General features: G+C 45.7%; 1 long non-coding RNA gene across 1 annotated transcript; it reads left to right on the forward strand.

Annotated features, from left to right (window-relative positions):
- The first annotated feature begins 17,034 nt into the window (after window positions 1-17,034).
- On the forward strand, window positions 17,035-20,198 carry LOC135383902 (uncharacterized). The gene is made up of 4 exons (XR_010420138.1): window positions 17,035-17,129; window positions 17,664-17,740; window positions 18,841-18,994; window positions 19,944-20,198. It is a non-coding gene; the product is annotated as an uncharacterized LOC135383902 (long non-coding RNA).
- Window positions 20,199-21,348: the final 1,150 nt, after the last annotated feature.

Raw genomic sequence — 21,348 nt, forward strand, 5'->3', positions numbered from 1 at the left:
ATTTTAGATTACATGCTGTACCTCTGAAGTCAGAGTCAAGAGTTAGACTTCTTTGGTACAATCATAAACCTCTTTATATTACCCCCTCTTTTTTCTTCCTTTTGGACACGTGTCAACTCCTGTCAGATACCTAAGTGTTCCTAAGGTATTCAGGCCGAAATGGTGAATGGCTGTCTGCACACCTGTGTGATACTATTCTGTCTTGTCTTTAGCTTATGGAATATGTAATACCGACTGTAAGTCATATATGACATAGTGCAGAGTGTTATCCACAATGACTCTTCCTGAAGATATTAGAAGCGTATACGAAGAGGGGAGTCAAGTCCTGTAGATCACATAAACAAAATACAGAAACCGACACTGAAGCTTTCGCGTGGAGGTCCACGCTTCCTCAGGTACAAAGTGAAGTAGTGACACACATAAGTATATATAGTATAGACATATACACGACTAAACATACTGCTGTACAATGAAAGGGAAGGGGAAGGAGATATGGTGCCACATGTCTGTGTACAATGAATAGCTGGGCAGACGGATAAGTGACCTCTAACCGTTTAAGAACAGTAAAAGGTGTTATTGTGAACAAAAAGGCTCGCCAACCAGTTTCGCGGAAGGGGGGGTCAGGAGTATGGGAAACGAGTGGCCCAGAATGGACAAAGGGGAAGGTTACGGATTATCTAAGGGAGTGCCAGACGATGACTGAAGCGCAGATTCAAGAATTGTGCACAAATAAATATAGATATATATAACTATTAAATTTACATAAGCGGATATAACGAGCCAGGACTAAGGTTCAGACCATTTGGTGTGAGACACTTGAATTGAGAAATTAAGTAGGACTCCCTATTCTTACGTTTGATATCGGTGCGGAACCCAGATTCTAACAATATAATTTTCAAATCAGTTTCAAAATCGTGATTAGGTTGATTGAAATGAATGGCGACAGGAGTTTGGCGGGCATTTAGGATATCAAATTTGTGGCCGTAAAATCTTTTTCTCATTGTGTTGGAGGTTTCACCGATGTATTGTGAATTGCACTTGCAGCAGAATATCAAGTAACAAATATTGGGTGAATTACAGTGGAGTGAATGACGAATTTTCAAACAGAAGTCACCCAAAGTGCTACGGGCAATGGTGGACGGCGCGATAAATTTACAGGTCTGGCACCGTGCACTACCACAGGGAGCGGCTTCCCGGCGAGCGCTTCATGATGCATGATGACGTGAGGATGTCGCGCAAATTTTTGGATCTACGGAATGCTACTAATGGGGGAGTCGGAAAAACTTCCTTTAATTGCTCGTCAGCATGTAATATATTGAGGTGGCGTCTAAGAATGGAATTGGTATTGACAAGTGATTTATGATATGTAGTGGATAAAACTACATTACTTAAGTCTTCTTTGCGTTTCGGGGTGAATAAGGACTCCCTGGATAGGCTAGATGATTTGGCAACAGAGTCATGGATGAGTTCAAATGGGTAATTTCTTTTTTGGAAATCAGATACCATTTGCTGAGCATGTTTTACAAAATCAGTCTGATCTGAGCAGATTCGTTTCAGGCGCAAGAACTGACCATATGGAATACTCCTTTTCTGGTGATTAGTATGATAGCTTTCATAGTGGAGATATTGGCGCTTGTCCGTTGGTTTCTTGTATAGTTCAGTGGTCAGCCTACCAGATTTACATGACACTGTCACATCAAGGAAGTTGATGGATGACCTTGAATAGTTACAGGTAAATTTAATTTTGCTATGCAGAGAATTGAAGTGATCAAAAAATGAATGCACAAATGCCTCATCACCGGGAACCGGAAAAAAATGTTCCCGGAAAAAATGTCCCCGGAAGAAATGTCCCCGGAAGAAATGTCCCCAGAAAAAATGTTCCCGGAAGAAATGTCCCCTGAAAAAAATGTCCCCGGAAAAAATGTCCCCTGAGAAACATGCACTTTTGGTACGCGTGGAATTTTTGCGAAATCCCCGGTTGCGATATTGCCGGCCTTGAAGTCCTCGGATTCAAAATAAATACGAAAATATCTAACCACTTATTAAGTGTTTTTACTTTGAAAGCTTGGGCCACTTTCACTTATGATTTCGCGTAGAGAATACATTGCAATCAATTGTCACGTTTGTTGATACAACGTGCACACTTGGCTGGGATATTCTTATTTTGTTTCTTTCTTCTTGTACTAAAAAGTATATCCTGCATGACGTCACACTGACTCGTGTGCAATCGGAACGCCGGGATTTTGCGACTGTAGAGTTTAGGCCTAATGACACAGCTATCCTTTCAGGTTTGAGGGAATTAAAAGCGGGACGTACATTTTTCTGTAGCAGCTCGCGTGGAGTAGCGGTTAGGATGATTGCCTTCACGCCGAGACTGGGACGCGGCCCGGGTTCGAATCCCCGTGCCGGCTGTGCTATCTGAGGTTTTTCCTGGGTTTTCCATCGGACTTTCCTGACGAATGTCGGCAAACCTAGCCCTGAAGTCGGTCCTGGACGCATACTAACCCCCTGCTGTCCACGCCTGTACACCGCGTACAGCAAGAGTTGCTTCGCGGCGCTAACACGGAAAAACATTTTCTCTGCTAATTCGCACAAATGTGAAGTGTCGCAGAAAGGCGTACGCCGCCCAGTTTCAACAAATCAGGAGAGAAGATGTCATTCGGAATGGCTAGGAGCATGTCAAGTTCTTTTTTTAAAAGTGCGCGGATCGACGTGCAGGGTGATGTGTAAAAAGGAAAATAAAATGCGGGGGGAAAACAACAAAATTCACAGGCAAAAATGTATTTCAATATGCCTAGCGGTGTCATGCGTTGGGTCTCGGGAGCCCCATGACTGTACAGGCCCCCTTATTGCGAGACACAATGAAGTAAATTCACCAAAACTGACCCTGGTCACCCGCAGCGACTCCCTATAGGCAAATAAATGCTATGTGTGAATAGTACTTTTAAAACGGAATTGAATACGAATAAATTAAGCGACTCGTCGAATAACCGTAATTGGATACATATACAGCATATATTGGAATATAAACATGTACGGTATGCGTAAGTATAGTATATATATATAGTATATATATATAGTGTATAAGTAATGTAATAATAATGTAATAATAATGTAATATATAGTGTATGTTAAAATGCCCATTAAATAAATTAGTTTTTGTTAACGTTCCTGTAATCTGTAGTCCAAGTCTTATTATTTCACTTTTATTCAACTTCGTAGCCGTCTGATATATTAACCTATTTGTTCTGTTTTCTACGATGGCTGCTGGAAGACCTGGACCGATTGTCAGGAAGTATCCATTTTATGCTCCTACAGTTGCTGTTCTTGGAGATTCTCAAGCAAAATACCTTTATCACCATTTTGATTTCAGGTCCCGATCGATGCCAACGATGTTCGTGTCCCGAAGCGGAGCAAGAATCCTGGACTTCACTGAGGAGGTCGACCAGCTGCCGCCGAGCGTTCGCGTCGTCGTCCTGCATTGTGGGACGAACGACATGCCATGCGCTGGACCGCAGCAGGCTATCTCTCACTACCAACGACTACTAGAGAAGATACGAGCTTGAGGAGGAATCGACATGGTGGTTTGTACCCTCGTCCTTCCTCGATCATATAACCGACGACGACCCTTCATTGACAGGCGCAGGGAGTTCCAGTGTAACCCGCGGGCCTTCGAGTTCAACCGTCGATTGATCCAGCTGTGCCGGAACACCGCGGACCTCTGCTACCTGGACCACGGATTCTACCGACTACGTCCCACCCAGGTCCTGGCTGCGGACGGACTTCATCCAAACTTCGAGGGAGTTCGGATGATCAGCCGTCACCTGCAGAACCTGCTACCACGACTCGCACGACGACTGCCACCTCGTCGACCTGACTCCCCCGCCGTCCCGGACCCGGTGTGGCCTACTCCACAGGAAGCCACCATCTTGGAACAGCGACAGCGAGGACGGACGCCACGACCATCAAGACAGGATTGACTAACCGCCGGTGAGCGTACTCTTTCCAACTTTGACCCTCAACCATCCCCTAGCGCCCATGCTTTCTTTAAACTTAGAAAACTAACTGATAAGTCCATACGGTATAGCTCTCATCGTGAAAGTTTGCAGCTCTATAAGCGACACAACAAAATCCCAAAGGGACTTGCAATCGACCTTAAACCTACTTTCCCCCTTAAAAATGAACACCAAAATAAGTGGAACGAGATTATCAACAATGCCTCCACCGCGTTAATCGATGTGTTGTTATCCCATTGTGATGACGCTATCAGCCAATTTTCTCAGGAAGCTAAAATTATTCGCGAAAAAAACGCTCTTGGTGACAACCATAACTCAGATTTAGCACGCTTCGCTGAGAACAGGGAAGAAGCCGTGCACTGCAGTAAACGCAAAAAGCTCGCCAGGGACGGAGTTAGCCAGGTTGCCCCTACTGGGCTTAAAACAACGTTTCAGGATAGTCGCCCGATAAGTATTGTCCAAATTACTAGTACGTCATCACAGGATCAGCACACCATTATTAATCAAAATCAAGACGCCGCCTCCACTGACCCCGGTAATGCCGAAAGCCCCAAGTCTCATAATGTCGTTAACTTGTCATCCCATATTCTCACAGATTCCGAAATATCTTTACTCAGCCATGGCCTCTCATATTGTCCCAGCAACAATAAATATCAACTTCACATAGACTTAGATAACTTCGCCCGCCGCTTACGCCTCAAAGAATACTTTCATGACAAGCCTAAGTCAGACTCCAACCCTTTCAAACAGCCGTCCAGTTTTACACCGGACGGTAACCGTGATAAAGCCCTGGATATGTATATTCGTGCAGTCCAAAAGGACATTATTAACGCGTACGGCCATTCATCCAATCGTAAATCACAGTCCAATTTATCGCCAGCTGAACGCCGTAGCCTTTCCGACCTTCAAAGACGTGATGATCTGGTTATAAAAAAAGCTGATAAAGGTGGTGCAATTGTGGTAATGAACAAAACTGATTATATTAACGAGGGCATTCGGCAGTTATCTTGCACATCATTTTACAAAGTTCTCGAAGCTGACCCTACGGAACAGATCACTGCTAATGTTATCTGTAGCTTGAAAGATAGAGACCACCCTGTACGAGTACTTACTCCCTAGAGATCCCGTGCCAGGCAGATTTTACATGCTCCCCAAGATCCATAAACCTGGGAACCCAGGGCGCCCGATAGTTTCGTGTAACGGTACAGCTACCGAAAATATTTCCAGCTTTGTAGATTATCTTCTTAAAGATATACCCCCAAAACTTCCATCCTACATTAAAGATACAAATCACTTCCTGGAAATATTAAGTCAGTGCCAACCTCCTCCCTCAAGTTTGCTGGTCACGCTAGACGTTTCTTCCCTCTATACCAACATCCCCCACGAAGATGGCATTGCTGCAGCTCAAAGGGCGTTTTTAAAATATTCGGACAACTCATACGATCCTTGTGTTCTATTCACATTCCTTAACCTTATTCTGAAAAATAACAACTTTGAATTTGATGGTAAACATTACTTGCAAGTCAGTGGCACGGCTATGGGCACTAAGATGGCACCAAATTATGCAAACATCTTTATGGGTAATCTGGAGGAGGCATTTCTGTTCCAATGCGAGAAAAAGCCGACGTTGTACAAGCGTTTTCTGGACGACATCTCTATGGTTTGGCCATATTCGGAGGACGATCTGAATATATTCATTAGCAATTTTAACCAAGCACATCCGTCTATCAAATTCACCCATTCTTACTCAGCTCTAACTGTTAACTTCCTAGATGTCCAGGTAAAGTTAATGGACGGGGTCCTAACTACGGACCTGTTCCGTAAACCTACGGACTCCCAGCAGTACCTAGCTTTCAAGAGTTGCCACCCGCGGCACACTAAACTTGCTATCCCCTACAGCCAGGCACTTCGTTATAGACGCATCTGTTCCAGCGAAAGTGATCTGGATAGAAATTTGAACCAACTCAAGCAAACATTCATCAGTCGCCAATTCCCACCCAGTTTAGTTGAGGACGCAATAAGGAAGGCCCGCAGGGCAGATCGCAAAGCTCTGTTCCAAAACCGCAACCGCAAATCAGACAATGGTTCCGTCAACCTCGTTGTAACATTCAACAATAATGTTTCCAACGTCAACAGTATACTTAATCGCCACCACGGTATTCTTTGTCAGTCAGAGCGCATGCCACAAATCTTCCCCGAACCGCCACGTGTGACCTACAGGCGCTCGCAAAACCTCCACGATAATCTAGTCAGCTCCAAAGTCAACCGACCAACAAGTCCGACGGCAGGCTGCCACCCGTGCAATGGCCGCAGATGTCAAATATGCAAACTAATGCGAGGTGCCCACGTGCTTAACAGCACAAATTCTAATTTCTTCGTCAAAATTCATGGTGACTTTGACTGCAATTCATCCAACGTCATTTATGCCATTCAGTGCAACGCGTGTCAAGCACAATACGTAGGTCAAACCAAAACATCTTTTCGGATCAGGTTCAACAACCACCGGTCGGACGTTAATAAAAAGCCAAATCTTCCTGTTTCTCGTCATTTCAACCAGCCTGGTCATTCAATAAATGACGTTGCCCTTTTTATTCTTCAATCAAACTTTAGCTCCGATAGAGGCAGGGAACAACGCGAGTCTTACCTCATGTACAAATTCCAATCAATCATTAACGAAGATCCCGGTGTACTTTCAACAGTAAGGAATCTGGTCGTCTAGATAGGATATACTTTCCCATTTTTTTCCTTTTATTTTCCTTTTTTTCTTTTCAGCTATGGCCTCAGTACAGCTCACCCTGAGCTGGCTCCCCAAGAAAGATGACATCACCACCCGGACTTGACCTTGCGGAATGTTCCAGAATATGACTCAGACAACTGCCACGTGGCATACTTGCACCGATTGTGACGTCACCCAGGAAACCTATTTAAGCAATATGCAACCCTTGGACCTCTTTTGTCCTGACGAAGACAGTGCCACTGTCGAAACGTCGACCATTCTTTTTTTAATCTATGTGTTAAAATGCCCATTAAATAAATTAGTTTTTGTTAACGTTCCTGTAATCTGTAGTCCAAGTCTTATTATTTCACTTTTATATAGTGTATATATAGTAAGTATATATATGCTCACTCTGTTCTATGCCCTCCATGAGCCGGCCTTACGTGTGCAACTTCGGGACTATTCAAATATATTCGGTTTAGAAGAAACATCAATTCGATTTGGAATTCGAACATTGAATTCCATATTTGATTTGGAAATGGAATATGATATACGATTACTCGCTTCGGTGCTCAAAAATCAAAATATTCATACCGTCCTCGTAAAAAGTCGACGTCCGAAGTCAACCAGGCCACGCGTACCAAAAGTGAATTTTCCTCAGGGGACATTTTTTTTCGGGGGACATTTTTTCCGGGAACAATTTTTCCGGGGGCATTTCTTCCGGGGACATTTTTTCCGGGGACATTTCTTCCTGGACCCCTCATCACCAGACCAGAGGACAAAAATGTCGTCGATGAACCTGAGATATATGAGTAGCTTAAGGGGAAAGAGTTAAGGGCTAAGTTTTCAAAACGACCCATGAATAAATTGGCATCATTAGGTGAGACCCGGGAGCCCATGGCTGCATGGCAGACATGTGGCACCATATCTCCTTCCCCTTCCCTTTCTTTGTACAGCAGTATGTTTAGTCGTGTATATGTCTATACTATATATACTTATGTGTGTCACCACTTCACTTTGTACCTGAGGAAGCGTGGACCTACACGCGAAAGCTTGTACAAATTAAACTTAAACAAAAATCTTCAGTGTCGGATTCTGTATCCTGAAGATATTAGTGAAATCCGCCTTTTCAAAAAGAGCTGGCGCCACCGCGCGGCTAACCCGCAAAATAAAGTGGTAGGCAAGAGTGCAGCGCGTGAGCATGCTCTCTTCGTATCCACGATGGACATGGAAGGCTATTTTCGTTCTGATATCAAGACTGCTGAGCCCCAGGAACCAACATAGACTACTCTGTGGCTCATCTCATAGAGTCAACAATACAACAATAGACTACTTAGGACACTCACTGTTTCAATATAAGCTGGAGGAAGATCGTAAGTAGTTTGCGGTGGCGCAGCAGCGAGCAAATACAGGGCTTCTTACGTGCACAGGATCAGCTACGCGCACCGTCACGCGAAAATGCGATTTCCGCTGACGAAGGGAGGAACACAGTTGCAACATTGATGTCACTAAACTGCGAGATAAGTTTTGCGCAACTTTTTAAAGCACGGCACTTTTTATGCCTGTTACTGCTGAGGAAATGCATGAACCGTACGTTGCCATTAAGAAGATATGAAGAAATGACGTTGACCGTGCCCTACGATTTTTATGGTGCTGCGCTGCTAGGATATACAATTATCTTTACAGTTTATTAGCGTTGGGGGAGAAGAAACGTTGTTCAACCTGCTGCAGTTTTGCATGATTAGTGAGTTTTAGTGTATCGTACGCTGTCGCCTTTGCGTACGTAAGAGATAGCGTGGCTGGTTCTGCGCACGCGCAAAACATAAAGACAGCTTCGCGTATTGCACAGAACCATAACGCTATCTCCTGCGTACGTATAGGCGATAGCGTACGATGCACTAAAACTCTCTATTGTTGTTGTGTGCCGGGAGGTTTTCAATCCCGAAATAAAAAAAAAGGGGGGGACAGAGCACAAGGTAATCAAAGGTGCGTATGTTTCGTGTCAGTAGGCGAGAAAATGTTATATTGTCTATTTTCACGTGTTGTCGTCTGATATATCATAATATGTGTATGTATCGCCAGAAAATAAAAGTTAAAGTCCGTACTGCCTTTGTGCTGCTGAATTAGTGCTGCTGAGTAAGATACCGTAGCAGTTGAAAAAGTTCTGTTGAAAAAGCTGTTTCACGCGTAAAATTTGTGTACCAAACTGCGAAACAGAAATGTGCAACAAAGAGTTGCGACGAAAGTTGAGAATAAGTGTCGTGGGTCTAGAACGCACAGTCCGCGCCCAAAGGCAAAAGAACTAGGATCATATGGATAATCCAGTCTGCAGGCTCCGGGTTTTCTGGTGTGGAGCACGTTCCCAGATTTAACAAAAAAAAAAAAAAAAAGAAACACCGCGTGACCCTGATGGTGGTGGTGGTGGTGGTGAAAGAGCTTGCCGTTGTCGGCCTCACGTATGTGGGCAACGTCACGGCTGACGCCCTGGGGAAATGTGCGTGACCCTGATCTTTGTACCAGTGCTGTCCGTTGCAGCGCCCTATTGGCACTATATCGAATGCTGCTTCACTTGCCTTCGTGCTTCGCTACACCGGCAAAACAAAGCCGCGAGCTGCCCCGTGCCTACCAGATCGTTTCGGCATTCTGCGCGGTCTTGCGCATGCGCTGTACACAATTTTTGAAAAGGCGGATTTACCTGAGGAACATGAAGAAGCGTGGACCTCCACGCGAAAGCTTGTACAAATTAAACTTAAACAAAAATCTTCATTGTCAGTTTCTGTATTTTGTTTATGAAATTTATATGTAATGCGCAGACCGAAGCAAGTGTTCATGTATGTTTATGAACAATAAAACACGTTACGATGTGCACTCTGGCGTCCCTGTATGTATATCACACAACGGAAATGTAGAAAGGTCTTAATTTTGCAAGGAAGAGCTGTATGGTCCCGAGCAGCGTCACAATGTCTCATCTCTAGAACAATGATGCGACAGTGACGCTGCTCGAGATGAGGATTACCATTTTCCATTAACTGCGCAAGCGTAGAGGCAAAAAAGGTACGAAACAGGTCAATTAAGAATCAACAACTGAACTATATGCGGAGTGGGAGGGGTGTGAAGCTAAAGTTCGTTTATTACGTTTGTCAGTTGACTGACGCTTCAGCGGTGTACACATAGATGGTGTGGTTGGTTGGTAAAAAAAGAAATATGAAGATGTTGGCCCAACTAGATGGTGTGCTTTGCATTGTTTCTCATAGGTGCTCTGAAACGATGCGCGTCTGCCTGTCAGAGCACTGGAGAGAACATCCGACGCACATGTTAGTGTTTCACCGCCATGATTCTCGATTAGTGTGCGTCAAGTGAGGCGCAGCAGAACCTCAGAAACGTCACCTGAGCAGCTCCATACTGGTCGCGGACGTCGGGGCAGCCGCATGTGGTAGCGAACCTGTTGGAACGCAAGCACATGCAGCAATACATGTCCAAGATCACCATCCATGGAACTGTGAGGAGACGTTTTAACGCTTACTGCCTGCTTCCACTGACGCTTACTAAGCGGATGCGGGACACGGTGAGAGGAAAAATAGCGGCGATTGCTTCACACTTGCCGTATGTGTAACGTATGAGCCCTTAAAATAGGTGTCAATAAACGGTCCAATTTTTTACATTTATTAAGAGTGATGGAGTATGTGTTGTAATGTTCCTTCCCGAAGGAACCCAACACGAAAACTGTCCCAGCTTCTTTCTTGCTCGTGGCCCCGCCCTCTCATGTTCCTCGTTGGCACCTTACATGTGTAAAGTTTTTACACCTAAATAAGCATCATGGTAACTTCCGTTAATATTTTACGCATAAAATAAGGTTAAAAATTGAACTGTTTCTTGACATTTAGTAGCCGATTTATTTCTGAGAGTGCAGGGACGCCTAGGCAATAGACCTTCTTCACTTACGCGTCGTGTCCTAGCCGCTCTCCAGCGAACCACGCTCGGAGCGCGTCAAAACAAATCCACGTGGGTAGCGCAAAGGACCAAAACCGGTTCGGAGTGAGACCGACGAGCTCGCGCTTTCCGTGCGGCCTCCCCACTGATCCCCACTTCTGACGTCCCCATACTGCGCCATCTAGTGAAGACGGAGATAACCCTGTCAGACGCCACAAGGTCATGCGCATGCGCATATGTCGTTGTTGAAAAGGTTCACTGCTGGAGAAGAAGGAGAGATACGTCGAAAGTAATTTGATTTGAAATCGGACACGCCCTACTGTTCCACGTCTTGATCGCGGAAGAAAAGTACAGCGCCTCTCGCTCTATGCATGAACAGTACGAAATTATGCTCACAAGATTACGAGATTTCGCATGAACACAATGAGGCACTTCTTTAATTCTAAAAAGTTCCTCCATCCTGCAACATTTTACCTTCATGTTTTCCAAAGTTGACATCTCACTATACATACCTACCTATCTACTTCGTGCATGTCCACCACAAAGGAATACCCGAGGGCACCGTTGCGCCATATGAGCACAGCGTGCGCGCTCCCTGAATGATTCCTTGATACTGAGGAGTGATTTATCAGTCTACCCTACACGCCCAATCCCACCCTCCTCAATATTTGGTGACGCCCTTCCGTCCTTGACTGCGCCCCTCCTGCAGAAGGGACTGTTTTAATTAGGATTTGACAACGCAGGGCCGGCGTCTCCTTTTCCCCTCAAGGGAGTACAAATGTGAAATTTGCGCCCCCACCTGATTTTCTTTCTCTCTTCCGTAATCCCAAAGCAGCTTATTCCTGCTGGAAAGGTGTCTTTTTCTGCTCCCCTTCAGGCGGACTCAACGGTCCGCCTCAACGGGGCAATTGCTCCTCCCCTCCGCCCTGCACCCCAGCGCACGCCGGCACTGGTTACAACGTAACTGTAATAAAGATCTTAGTCTGTAACTGCAATCAAATTTTTGCAGCCCTCGTTCCTCGCGCTTGCGATGCTGGACAACACACACACACACACAAATAGAGGTGCGATGCTGGACAAATAATTGACACTGAGTACCTCAAAGTCCACATGGTAAGCTTGTACGAGAGCTAGCCAGTAAGAAGTACATGCACACTGTAACCGGAATTTTGGATTTCGTATGCATATGGCAGGTTGCGTTCTTTGTTTACATCGTCTCTTTTCGTTTCGGTCACCACTGGTAATTGACCAAGAATGCTACTCCCACAGATCCTATACGGCTGCCTAAGAGAACCGAGAAACTTTTACAAAAGTCGTGTCATTTAATTCAAGAGCACAATCTGAATATTGGCATCGACCGCACTGGTGTTAACAGAAGCCACGCGATATAGCTTGCAGTCATCTCGATATTTCCCGAAGGACACTTTCCCGTTGCCGACACACTTGAGAATAAGGCTTCACTGTCCAGAATGCATAGCGTTCGTCTGGCACGCAATCGTTTATTGATCGCTGGGTGGGTAAGGCAGCCTTGTGTCTCGTAGTGAAGCACGTATTTTTTGTGTAGCACATCTACTCAACGTGAGTATAGTGTGCGTAAGCAATGTCTGCATAGCTGTAGGTAGTTGGGCGGATTCTCAAGGTTCATGCAAGTCGTGAACTAGGTGCGAATGGAGCTGCAGTTTGTGAATATGGGAACTCTTGCGAGATGTGTGATTGATTTTGCACTATATAGGATTCCAAATCGCCCTCATGGAAGTTGTCAAAGCAGCCGGTCCAATGGACAGCTCGCTTTCCAAGCATCAATTCGTAGTTTTTGTTTTTTGTTTTCACGACTAAGCGTAGCACGTTAATGGTGGTCGATAAGGCCGGAGCCAGGGGCGTCCGATTCTAATTTGCCTACAGCAAGAAGCGAGCGAGAAATGATAGTTCAGCGCATTGAGAATATCCGTTACACGATGCGTCCCGGATTCTTAGATTCTCTGCGGGGTCACCTGATGCGCTTTTTCCCCGGACGCGAACCACGAGGTCTCGGTTGAGTCTGCCCTGAAAGGAGGAATTTGGTGACATTTAATATCGCTTGAAATCCTGTTTCGTCTGTGAAGCTGTCCACCAGGAGTCACCATGCAAAAGATTTTGGTCTGCAGCGCGTTATAGCTGTGCATTCGAATTTACAAAAAAAAAAAAAAACAGTCGGAGAAAGCGACGCGGACGGCCGACACCATGCGCTCGTGACCACGTGCTCGTGACGTAGAGATAGGCTCCTTGTTTACATGCGTGGAGGCTGTGCCGCTGCGCGTCACTGATCGCGTGATGGGAGTAGCATACGTCACGGCATCCTCTCGTTCTGCGATGCGCACTTTCACGGGAGAAAGGAGGCTTTCAAAGGTGTGGCGGAACAGAGCCTCACGCTCGCTCTGTAGGTAACCTAAGGTCATCGTTCTTTCGCAGGAGCTTATTTTATTCGTTGGAGAACATTCTGCACCGAAAAGCGAAAAAAATATTTGAGGTCGCCACAGTGCACCTTAAAAAGCTGACGCTGTAGAAAAAAGAAAAAAAAGTGACCTGCTTCGGTTTCACTGACGGGGGCGGTATTATTTATTTATTTAATTATTTATTTAATTATTATATTTCAAATCCGCAAGGTTTGAAATTTCTTGGAGGAGATATGTAACGCGCGACGTACACGTGACGTCCATTCTGAAGTCAGGAAGGTGTTCCCTCTCAACTCTCCAACTGTGGGAATGATTCGCTTCGGTCACTTCGTCGATAGACATTGCTCCAGTTTTATCATGGCGTTTAACAACGGACAGATGAAGTTGTTGGGGGTTTCTTATCTGTCGAGGCTCGGTAAGCGTGACAACACCATGGGTTGAACTCGATCTTTCACTGACAAAATACCTCACAATCAATGATATCCTCACGTGAGCAGCTCCCACAGACTACACGAAGGACGGATAAGGAAGGATATTTTCCTCTACCTCTCATTTTAATTGCACTCTAGCTGACTCACACAGTGTACTTGTAAATAAACCCTTTAAATAACTTTATTGTAAGTGGAAAAGTGGGGATTCCAGCGATACGGTGAAGGTAGTTGAAGCAAAAGCCTCGGAGCCAGCGTATACTTCGAACAGAGCATGTTCTTCAACTGGGCTATAGGGGGCATTGGTAGGCGATCCTAGGCCCAGTCACTGTTCCAAATATCGTCGCCTCCCGACTTAAGGCTTTAAAATTGGGAGGGGGGGGGGTAGGAGGCGGCACGGTGGACACGGTCGTAGCAAACTATGAATCCCTAATGACATCGTTATGCCCTGTGGCTGGCTGAAAACGAGAGGCTGTTGGCTTTTTGTGACGCTTATGTAGTAGTTTAACGTGTCACAAAGGGGCGTACCCTGTGCTTTCCACAAAGCAGGAGTGGTAACGGTGGCTAGAGTAGAGGAAGGGGACAGAGAGAGACGTCGATTTTCAGGGTTTTACCCTATCAAGACTAACGAAGAATGATCCTTAGCACGGGGATTTCGTGCACGATAATAAGGCCCTAGACTCTCCATCGTCGTTCTGAACAACGGTATCATACCAGGGTACGTCAGCAGATGAAGGGAAAGGGAGTGGCCCCTCCCTTTCATATCGAGATATCAGTAAGGTGGTGATACTCTCTCGTAAGGCATATTATTACGTATGAAGGGAATTGCCTCAGACGTGAGCCGCCGATATTTCGAACAGAGACTGTTCTTCTTCTGGGAACCGCCCTCATCATTGGTATGGTGTTAAAGGAGTACAGAGGGCCATCCAAAAAAATTCAGGTTAAGACTTGTGATGAAAGTGTGTGTGTCATTTTACCGAGTAGCGCGAAAGGCTTTGATGTGTGCAATTGTTTACCACAAACACACAAAAAATCACATAAACATGGCTCCACGCGTTCACCCTTAACACGCCACTCCGGTATATCAAGGAGGAGAAGGTATGATGCACGTCCACCGATGACGTTACAGGGAGAAACTCGTTCTGGTTGCCGGTCAGTGGGGTCAGCGCCGTTAACCATTTTGCCAGTTCTCCCGGAGAATTGGGGATAGAAGGAGCAGCTGAATCGAGACCGAGCCAGGAGCAATGCTTTTCAGACCCCGAACAGCGGAGTAGCAGACAACATTTCTCTGAACCAATCAGTGCGTGTGATTCTTGTAGCGTCAGCGCGAGGTCGCAGGTGGTACTGCTCTCCACCTCCGTTGCTCGCTCTCCACCTCGCTTTTGCGGCGTACATTAAATTCAACTTCTGCGATAATTATGACTCTGTGCTATGATATTACTTTGCTATGGTGCATCTTACTGGCCTACGAACAGTTTATAGGAGGAAACGGTGTTAAAATGACTTCTGGGCTACTTTAAAGGGTTATGTATCACGTGTTAAAGGTTCATGCGAATTGTGGGTCAACAGCCCGGATAGAATAGGAGGGAAAAGGTCTGGGCGCATTTTATTTGTGAAGTGTTTCTATGGTACGTGATTTGCATGTCATCGCCATTAATTTTGATCACTGTAGGGTCACGCTTGTTTCAGTGAGAAGATTTTGTTAATTGGGACGACTATAATTAACCAGTGGCATCACTACCCCTCTGACACCAAACATAACCTAAGTATGGCTATGAAGCCCCGTTTTAGAGTGTGGAGGGGCCTTAGGCTTTGCTTACTAAGGTCAAGCAAATAGCAGACTGGGAGGTGGTGGTTTGAACCGTACCCCAGCTGTGCTGTCTGAGGTTCCCCCTGCAGTCTTAGAAATAATCTTCGCTGCACAGCATGCTTCTAGCCATCATAATCTCGATGAATATCGTTTTTTGTGACAATATCGCCTTTTTGTGATATTCGCCTTTTTGTGACAATTATGTACAGTATAAGTGTCATCAAAAAGGCGTACGCCTCTAGTTTTCAACAAGTCAGGGCAGATAAGGATATCATTTGAGATGATGATTGACTAGCAGCGTGCTGTGCCATGAATTTCATTTTTAAGAGTGTGGGTTTCCAGGCGGTTGTCTGCATAGCCACTCCTGAAATCGACGCAGGACCCATACTATAACCCTCAGCTCCTTCCCGATGCCTAATGCCCCTTCTCCGTGTGACCACACCTGCACGCGCTCATAGCCACAGTTGCTTCGCTGAGCTATTAAGGATAAAAACCTTTTAGACAGAGTTACAACAAAGATGTTGCCATTTATTTGACGCAGGACCTTGGCTCGGACATCTCGCCAATACTGGCAACGACGGGCTTACATTTAACTTTCGACGGTCATCATTTCAATATCTGCTATCATATCGCATCATCTCATCTTTTAAAAATAAGCGCTGTTGTTGTTGGCTATAGAGTGACGCCACATGAGTAAGGCCCACAACGGCAAGCCATTCACGACACCACCACCATTTTTAGAGCGTGCTTGTAACAGATTTAGATTTGCTGTAACAGGATATATGCTCGACACAGTAAGGAACCGGATGACTGGCTCGATAAACGTGTCCACATTGATAGCCTTCAGTTTTGAAATCCCCAGTAATGAGAGCGACGTTACGTCTTGCACGTTCAAGGCAGGAAATAATATCTCTGTTGTACTAGCTATGCTGTGCTGCTATGCATTCAAGTTGTGCAGCACGTTACAGCATTATCAGAAATCGGTAAATCAGGAAGTTGAGGCACCCTCGCACCCAAGCGCGACGAGAGAAACAATCACGGTACGTTGAATATAAGCGTGAAATGGTTAAGTAAACCCGTTACGTTCGGCAAATGATGCAGGTGCGACGGCTGGCGTCACTACCATATTCGTAGCGTCCTTAAAGTGATCTCCGTCAAATCTCCGCCTAACTCACTTAAGGTGAAACCACGGGTCAAGAAGTCCCCACCCATCCTGCCCTCCGGAACAAAGATGCGAAAGAAGCTGTGCATGAATGCCTCGCAGTGTGCACACCAATCCAAAAGACGCCTTCTCTGCTGCAATACAAGAGCTTCCCAACAACAACAAATAACTGATGATGATGCAGTCGGATGGTGACAGATCTGTATTTAAAAGCACGGGGACTACGTAGAAATATGATACATTGTTTCCCAGAACATTAAGTTGCAATGTTGATCAAGGAATTATTTAAGGGAAATTATTGGACCCCCAGTACATATACTATAGTACACGCACGCACGAACGAACGAAAAAGAGTGATGTGATGGGTCATTCACAAGTGTGCACATATGTAGAGAAAGCGGAGCATCCATATCAATCAATTTTATGTCTGTTGACATAGTTTCAGAATTAATACCGAGCTCGCCATAAACCGCCGAGTTTAGCATTTGTTCGACATTCATCGACTACTGAAACAGCTACAACGTATCTGGTCGTTTAAGGAAGTGATCGCAACACACGCCCTCTCCACTACGATAATCCATGCGCGTGGAAGCGACGGCTACCACGTCGTCAAATGCTGTACGGCGATCTACGGGGTAGGTCCTTTCATTCATGGTAACTAGCGGACACTTGCTCACAACTCCTTTCACGTTTGTGGCAATTTTCAATCGTAAATTTTATATTTGGTTCATTTAATGACACCATTGTGCTTTATATCTCGCATTTTACGCAACTTGTGAGTGTAGTAACATGTCAGATTCACAACTGTTATTGGAGGGTGGCACCTCATGACATGTCTTAAGTTACTGGTTTACAGCTCCTCTCTGTATACCCGGTGCAGGTAATGTATTACATATTTCACTTCAGTTTGATGAATTCGGGCGACTGCGACATGGCCATTGTCGAGTTGCAGTGTTCTTCCTTCTAACCATGTATCCTATATAATATCTTACTGCACGAAATCAACAGGAATAGTATTGTACACCTATGCCATCTTTGATGACGCTTGTCAGGCTGTGTTGTGACGCTATCAATTCTCACGATCATCTACAAATGGCCCCCTTTGACCGTCCATACTTCATGTTCACTGTGTCCAAGCAGCTTACATGCTTCATCGTCTGTGTGATCAGGTTCTTTTCTAACGAAGCATCAACCTGAGAGACCATGAGGCTTCTGGCTGTCACGTTTCTATTGGGTGCGCTCACGAGTAAGTGCTTTCAGTGTAGATCTGCACTCGGAATGGCTGTATAGTCTTAGGCAGACTTGTGCCCGTTACCAAAAAAATAGGAACTAAATACCGTTACCCGTTACTTCAGAAAAAAGTAACTAAATACGTTACTCGTTACCAACATACAAAAGTAACGAGTTCTCGTTACTCACAGGTAACGAGTTACTTTTTCGTTACCGCCGCATAGTTAAAGGAGCCAACAAACATGCCGTCACTTGCCTTCAACTCATTATTAATGAGAAAATGCACTTCACAAGAAGCTGATACTCGAAATTTACATCAGTGATGTTCGTTCCCTTTCGTGTGATGACATCGGCTGCCGAAGTGGGGGTGATCGGAGGTTATGAAAACACAAGAAAAGACACCGGTTTCCGTGCCACCGATCACCAACGGTTCCCAAAAACAGACGAGGGGCTGCGTCATAATTTAGGGCTCTCAGAAGCTTAGCAAAGACAAGAAAAGGCTAGAAGTCGAAACGCGTTTTTTGTAGCCATAGCACAATTGGTACCCATCCTTGGGAAGGAGTGATGGTCGGAGGTTACGGAAACAAGAGAAAAGACAAGGGCCTTCGTTTAAGACGATTCAGCATGTCAACAACACATCCAACGAGGGACTTCAATAATACTTTGAGTCACACGTGGTCGTGGGTCACGCAGGTCCACGCATTGCGCCACACGGAGTGCCGAAATGTGCTCCCCCCGCTGAAGAAAAGGAACGAGTAACGTCAGTAACGAGTTACCAATTTTTGTAACTGATTCCGTTACTATTACCATTTTTTAAAAAGTAACTGAATCGTTAGTTCGTTACTAAAAAAAGTAACCGTTACCAAGTAACGAGTTACTTGTAACGAGTTAGGCACAACTCTGGTCTTAGGTGATACTATGTGGGTTACTTGAAGCTTGTAGTGTTCAGAATGAGAGTTTTGGAAATTTTCTCACTTTCTCACCCTTCCTCGTTTGTGTGCAGTATATTAGAAACACAGTCAACAACATTTCGTTAGCGTCATGGTTAACCACCGGGTAACGCTGGGCCGTATCATAATTTACCCTAACGCTAAATAACGTTGTTCTGTCTTGTAGCGGTTGTTCATTCCGCGTGCGATGAGGGCCTCGCTCGGATGGTCTTGGTGGACTGCGCAACCGAAGCAACACAGCTGAAGCCGGAATTTGCGAAAGCTGGGTACTGGACGCAAGTGGACACATCTGATGTGTCCCAAGTGAGGAGTGCATGCTGGTATGAAACCGCTTCGTACAACAGTATAAACGTTCGTACGTGAAGTGAACGTGTAAAAGAGGAGGAGAGGAAAGAGACGACCAGAGATAACAATCTGCGATCTTCGTAAATCTCTCTGATCTCGCCAAATTGCAAAACGCTACTAAAGGGACGGTCGCAACCGGACACCCATCTATGAAACCGATACCACTTTGTTCGGCATCGACCAACAGTCTACCGGAATTACCGAAATACCGAAAACAATCTGCCATTCATTGACAGAACGCGCAATTCTGTGTGTCTAGATATGTGTTTGCCGAGCGATCTGATTACCACATAGCGCGACATAGCGCTTGTGGCGCTCTTGTGCCCCATAAATAAGGCACACCTGCCATGAGCATCTTTCCCATCACCCAAAGTGCGGCTGCTTTAGCCTGTAAGCTGACTGTTGGAATTCGCCTTCAACATTTCCTTCCTTAGCCGTCAAGACACCACCACCATTAATGCACCGCGGGCGTGCCTTCAAGTCCCATTAGCTCACGCGAGGGATGCTGTACAATGATGTGCTTAAATTAACAAGTGCACTTGTTGACTTTATAGGAAGTGTGTCTGCTTTTTTAAGATCTGAGTCAGTATAGCTTGAAGAACAACAAATATATTATAGAGTTCGTGGTCAACTTTCAGGCTATCTCCCGAACTATGCACAAGGGCTTCTCGGTAACGTCTACAAACCTAGTGATTAACCCCTTGTTCATATATCACTCTACGGTCGGAGTAGGACACGTGTCGCACATGTAATCGTTTGATCGGGCCGAGAAAAAAAAAAAAAAAAGGAAAGGTAGCTGCGACGAAATTGTAATGATTTCATTGCCAAACTCCGCTTTATTCTTTCTTCCCTTATACATTACATGTTGTTACAGTACGTTGCATTGCATATATGTCGGTGAAATAGTCTTGATGCGATTTCCAGCGTTCAGAAGGCATTAACGAGGTGCCTCAGACAGAAACTCACCGGGAGTGTGCATCGCTTAGTGAAGCCATGATCAAGAAGATGCGAGCACAAAGGAAAGAGACTCTGCGTAACCGCTGGAAGTGTGACGTTTTCACACGCTACTGTTGAGGAGCAGGATGTTTGCCCCCACCAGGGCTCAAAGTGTCAGGACGCATCCAAAAAGTATGCTGATCCCTGCACACTGGAAATAAATTTGTTCAGTCCGCATAAATATTTCTGCGTTTATTCCACGCACGTGGCGGGTTTCTTTTCGTGGAATTCATTTCTACATTGCCTGGTTCTACTGGTGACTCCGCCTATAAAACAACGCCGTGAAGCGAGCGTCATGATAGCTGTATATTTATCCGCTTTGGAATCTGTGAAACCTGAACTCCGACGCTTTATTAGGAAGATATTCATTGAATACACGAAGACACATTTGCCACAGGCAGCGGGTATGTTCTTATGACTTAGCTACACAGTTTGGAAAGTATAAGACAAAGAAGCGTCTTCACACGATATAGGATGGCATGTATGTTTTATTTCATTTTCTGTGCGCAGTGCTTACTGCTTCCACAACGGCGCGACTTTTCACGCGTCATCATCCATCATTCATTGTGCGTCATCACTTAAGTCTCTTTGATTATCGCTTTACTTACTTACCTTCATCTCTAATTAAACTGGTGTAGCCGGCCTATTTTATTTTTCCATGCACCAAATCAAATCAAACCAAGGCTTTGAAAAGCGCAGCACACGGACTCCCATCGAACGGTCACAAGGTCACCTCTCACCTACTAAAAACGGCATGTTCTGTAGCGGACGCTGGACGACGACAACGACGACAACGATGGCCACGCGCGCGTGGAGCACCCGCTTCTCAGTTCCACCGGCGCGGCCATGGAGATAGGCCACCGTTATCGCCTCTCCGTGGCATACCATCATCGCCGGTCGGGACTCATGTAGAGGAAGACCATCGTCCTCTACATTTGGTGACCCGGACGAAGAACATCACGTCCGGAGCAATTCGGCCCTTCACCACCCCAAATTTGTGACGACGCCATCGAGCAGCACTACCTCCGGCACACACGGCCCGCCTTCACTCCTACCGCATCTCGGTACTCTTCACTCCTCTTCTCACGCTTCTCACTGCCGGCCGCGACATTAGAGCCTTGCGCTCACCTGCCGGTTGCGGCAGTCGCGGCAGCCGACGCCTTGGCACGCTTCACACCCGTCTCGGCACCTCACTCACCCCACCTGGGACTCTCGAGCTCCGGCTCCCGTGCCGGTCGCGGCACCCCAGGACCACGACACCGAGCGCCTCACTCTCTCTCTCTCGTCTCTACCTGACGGATCGTTGTTCCCGTCCTCACCATCTGTGAAATGC

The sequence above is a fragment of the Ornithodoros turicata genome, chromosome 2 (assembly GCF_037126465.1).
Source record: "Ornithodoros turicata isolate Travis chromosome 2, ASM3712646v1, whole genome shotgun sequence".
Taxonomy (NCBI): domain Eukaryota; kingdom Metazoa; phylum Arthropoda; class Arachnida; order Ixodida; family Argasidae; genus Ornithodoros; species Ornithodoros turicata.